Raw genomic sequence first — 5252 nt, forward strand, 5'->3', positions numbered from 1 at the left:
GGCCCATGACTATGGTAGTTTTTGCTTGGGTTTGATAGCTAGCATGAAGTTGGTTAAAAATATTGTCTGAGAAAATGGTTTCAGAGTAGAGAAAAGGGCTGGAGAGTTGTATTGGGGCAGAGACTAGCTCCTGTTCTTGAAAATATTGTGTGGACAGAATGAACTATTTACCTCCATTCACTCAATCTAGGATATATTTATATATCTCCAGAGCTGTGTAGCCTTTGAGTCCCTATGTGTCTGAGCTTGCAGCTCATTTCACAGCTGGGAACATTGTAGGCTGTGCTCATTTCAGAACCATCCTTCTTCAAGTGTCAGGGGAGGATACTCTAGCCTCCTTTAGGAGACTTAGGCAGTCTCTACCATAGCTGTTCAATGTTGAGGGCAAGGTACTTGGGAGGCCCACAAGAGGGCTTGTGATGATGTTCCTGGTAGAAATGACTAGTGGTGGAGCAGACTCCATCTAAATTTTATAGACATCTTCAGTGATACACATTGAATTGCAAGGAAGACTAAAACTAAAACAAAATCAATGAAACTACATTTAATTAAAAATCTTCTATACAGCAAAAGAAACTATCACCCAAATAAAGAGACCTCTTACAGAATGGGAGATTTTTACATGCCATACATCAGACTAGAGGCTAGTAACCAAAATATATAAAGATCTCACCAAACTCAGCAACACAGTAACAAATGGCCCCATCCAAAGTTGGGTATAGGATATAAACAGAATATTCACCATAGAAGAGATTTAAGTAGTCCGGGAGGTGGTGAAGTAGATACAGCATTGGATTCTCAACCATGAGGTCCTGAGTTTGATCCCCGGCAGTACATGTACCAAAGTGATGTCTGGTTCTTTCTCTTCTCCTATCTTTCTCATGAATAAATAAATAAATTCTTAAAAAAAAAAGAAGAAGAGATTCAAAAAGCCAACAGTCATATGAAAAAGCTCCAAGTCAGAAAACAACATCAGAAACAACAGCAACAACAAAAGATAGAGCTGTTCTGAGGTCAATGGAACCCTCCTATACTGCTGGTGGGCATGTAAATTGGCACAACCCTATGGAGAGAAGTCTGGAGAACTCTCAGAAGGCTAGAAGTGAAACTACACTCTGACCCTGCAATTCCTCTCCTGGGGATATATCCCAAGGAACCCAACACACCCATCCTAAAAGATCTGTGTGTGGTTTTGTTCATAGTAGCACAACTTGTAATAGCCCAAACTGGGAAGCAACACAGGTGTCCAACAACAGATGAGTGGCTGAGTATGCTGTGGCATATATAAACAATGAAATACTACTCATATTCAAAAAATAATGAACCCACTTTCTTGACCCACCTTGGATGAAGCTTGAAGGAATCATCTTAAAAGAGATAAGAGAAGGTTGAATATGGGATGATCCCACTCAGACAGAAGCTGAAAATTAAGAACAGAAGGGAAAGTGAAAACAGAACTTGGACTGGACTTGGTGTACTACAGGAAAGTAAAGGTGAGGTGGAGCATTCTTCTCCTGGAACATGATGTGGAGGAAGACCAAAACTGGGGAGTTAGGATATTATGTGGAAAACTGAGAAATTTTAAAAGTATATGGACTACTGTATTCTACTCTGGACTGTAAACCATGAATCCCTCTGATTAAAAAAAAAACAATTTTCAGTAGGGAATGTTCAAGAACTAATGCCTATTTTAAAAATGTGCTCACTTTAAATTAGTAAATGAATAGTGGTTTATAATAACTTATAAAATAATATCATGTAGTTCAATCAACCTCCACCTCTATAGTTTTGTTTTTCACAGTATTAAAAATTATAGATCTCCCTAAGACTCAAGGACAGGTTGGATACCTTAATAAGATCTATAACAGTATTAAAAAGAATGAAATCATGAGAGCCCCTATCTAGCCCTTCACTGTATGAGACACACTGCCAGTCCCAAACTTGGAGGCAATGGTTCTGATTCCCACACAGAGTGAGAGACTGTGACTGAGTCAGGGTTGGGGTGTGTGTGTGGGGGGTGGAGGCAGACAGTGGTCATTCAGGTTTTGAGGTATTTCAGTGACATGCAGCAGGGAGGGGAAGTGAAGACCACTCGCTGACATCATAAAGCACCTGTGACAACACCATGAAGATGGTCACCATGGCAACACCCTGGGGTGCTTTTTGGGCAGATAGCACTGCCATTCCCCCAACCCCCTCCATGGGTTCCTCCCACCTGTACACACCACCATGCCACCTTCTTTCCCTCTTCTTCATGGTAGTCTTTCTTCCTGCTCACCTCTCCCTCATGCCCCCACCATCTGGCTAGTGGTGAACCTTCTGGCGGACCCAATTCCCAGGATCCTTCTCCTGCCCTCCTCCATCATGTCTCTTCCCATATCCCTCCCATCCACACCATAAGAGAACTTTCAAGAGGCACACACACTTTCACCAGCTATTTTTATTTAGTTTGCCATTACATCAGGGCCAATGTAGGCCTCTGTGAGGAAGCCCAGGTTAGGAGGCAGGGGGCTTGTGAGTGCCCGGCCTCATGTGGGAGCTCCTGTCTTACTCCTGTTGGCCTTCTGGTCCTTTGTTATTCTCCTGGGACTCTGCTCCACTGCCGGTTGCCCCCTTCTCTGATCTTTCCTGTGTCTTCCTCTGCTGGGCCAGTGTAAGCTCCAGTATTTTCAGCTCCCTCAGGAGCATGATACAACGATCACATATAAGGGGCTGGCTAATATACAGGAAATACAGATATTCGATCAGGTCTTCAAGGGTCAATGTTTCGCATTCTTCCAGAGGAGCTTTGAACATCCTAAACCTCTTGTTGATCTGGAAAGAGAAGGATAAGGTGGGGGGAAAGAGTTATGGCATGGAGGGGACAGGGGTGCTGTGAGCAGGAGTTATGGTGGGGGTCACTGTGTGGGGCAGGGCAGCGACAGGGCTTAGGGTGTCAGCTGGGGGAAGGAGGAGGAGGGGGAAGGTGGTATCATCTCACCATGGTGACTTGATTCTTGTGTTCTTTAATCCCTTTCCCCTGACTCTCCCAAAGCGCTGATCCTTCAAGCTGGTTTACTGGGGTCGATTTCTGCACCTCTAATGTCCCCCAAGGCTAAGGTACCCGCCTTATATATACCAGTGCCCCACCCTCCCACCTCACAATGGGGCTACGTCCCCAGGCTGTGATTGGTCATCAATGGTGCCCAGCAGCCAATGGCAGCACTGGAGGGGCGTGGCCCTCACAGAGCCGTCACAGTCAGCTGTGGGAGGATGGGCAGCCACCTGCACGTGCTGGCTGGTATGAGGGGACCTCTTGGACCCTTAAACAGCCTGCTGTCCTGATTTGCCTTCTGCAGGGTGATGGGCAGCAGCTGGCAGGGGCTTCCTCTCAGTCCCCTGGCCAGGCCATAGTGCCTCTGTTCACCCTTCCACCATCCCCAACATCCTGTCCCTGTGCTCCCTCCCTACCATTGGGCGGCAGATGTGTATCTCTCAAGATGGGGCACCCCTCCTCTTGGGCCCATGTCAGATGACTTTCTTGCGGAGTCTCTGAGAACATATGTTGTTTCGTCTATAAGAGGGGGTATCTACCTCCTGACGAGGTGGCATGAAAGGCAGCACTTAGGTCACCAAAACACACTTGAACACCTCCAACCTCATTTGGAGGCTGCACTTCCTTCACTGGCTCTGAGGCAGTCAGGAATGACATGTTCAGGTCAGAAAAGGAGTGGATTGGCCCTGTGGAAGGGTCTAGAAGCCAGGGGGTCAAAGCGGACCCAGGATTTAATTCTGGGAAACAAGCCTGTACCGTTGACTGGGAAGCCAAGTAGGGCACAGGGCTTAGCCCATCCCTCAATAGATGAGACCTAGCTAGCCCCACCTTCCGCATCCCCACTGCGTGCCATTGTATTTTACTTCCAGTCATGGGCACAAGCAGTGTCTGACCTCTATGCACCCTCTGATCTTCCTGTGCCCTCTGACCTGCCTGTGTGCTACCACCATCTATGACAGTCCTTCTGATGCCCCTGTTTCAGCCACGTGACTGCAGTCCTTCCGGAAGGAGTTATTCCCCTGCTTCTCTGAGGAGAATGTAAGTATGTTTCCTGAATAACCAGGGGGCAGCCTCATGCCCACAGCACACAAGTTCAGTACCCAGTACCACCATGAGTAAACACTCTGCAGTGTTCTGGTGTCTTTGTCTCTGCATTTCTCTTTCATTAAAACAACCAGGCATTAGCAAGGAATTAAATGGATACAGATTGGAAGAGAGGAAGTCAATCTCTCACTATTTGCAGATATGACAGTATATATAGAAAAACATAAAGAACCCAGAAGAAAGCTTCTAGAAATTATCAGGCAATATAGCAAGATGTCAGGCTACCAAATTAACGTTGGGGGCATTTGTTCATGCAAACATTAAGTCAGAAGAAGAAGAAATTCATAAATTAGTTTTACTATAGCAACAAAACAGTAAAATACTTATCAATAAACCTAACAAAAGAAGTGAAAGACTTGTATGCTGAAAAATATGATTCATTATTCAAGGAAATAGAAAAAGGCACAAAGAAGTAGAAAGATGTTTCATGTTCATGGGTTAGAAGAATTAACATCATCAAAATGAATACTTTACCCAGAAATATAGACAAGTCTAATGCAATCTCTATAAATATCCCACTTATTTTTTTTAGTTGAATAGAACAAAAGCTACAAATGTTTATCCAGAATCAGAAAATACCTAGAATAAACAAAACAATCTTGAGATAAAGAAAAAAGGGACAGGAGGCATTACATTTCCAGATCTCAAATTGTATTATAGGATCATTTTAATTAAAACTGCCTGCTACTGGAACAAAAACAGACAAACTGATACACTACATTTCACCACACAGAAGCGTAAATTCCAAATGGATCAAGGACTTGGGTGTTAGGCCAGAAACTATCAAATACTCAGAGGAAAATATTGGTAGCGCTCTTGTCCATCTAATTATTTTCACTGTATTATTATTTTTATTAGTGATTCAATATTGAATTACAAAATTACATGCCAACAGGGGTATAATTCTACACCATTCCCAACACCAGAGTTCTGAATCCTAAAATCCCTCCTTTAAAAACCACCAGTTCTCCCAAGGTTGCAGACATGGGTTAACTGTCATCTCTACAATTATCTGTCTACATCTGTATACAACTGCTCCCTTTCAGGTCCAGTCTGCTATTCCCCACTGAGCCACACATATACCCTTTTACTAAGTCAGATATGTTTCCCTTTT

At 44.1% G+C, this 5252-nt stretch overlaps 1 long non-coding RNA gene across 1 annotated transcript; it reads right to left on the reverse strand.

The window, feature by feature from the left end:
• Positions 1-2422: 2422 nt before the first annotated feature.
• On the reverse strand, positions 2423-3100 carry LOC132535836 (uncharacterized). Its single transcript, XR_009547564.1, has 2 exons — positions 2981-3100; positions 2423-2814 (listed from the first exon to the last, which is right to left on the reverse strand). It is a non-coding gene; the product is annotated as an uncharacterized LOC132535836 (long non-coding RNA).
• Positions 3101-5252: the final 2152 nt, after the last annotated feature.

Source organism: Erinaceus europaeus, chromosome X (assembly GCF_950295315.1).
Source record: "Erinaceus europaeus chromosome X, mEriEur2.1, whole genome shotgun sequence".
Taxonomy (NCBI): Eukaryota; Metazoa; Chordata; class Mammalia; order Eulipotyphla; family Erinaceidae; genus Erinaceus; species Erinaceus europaeus.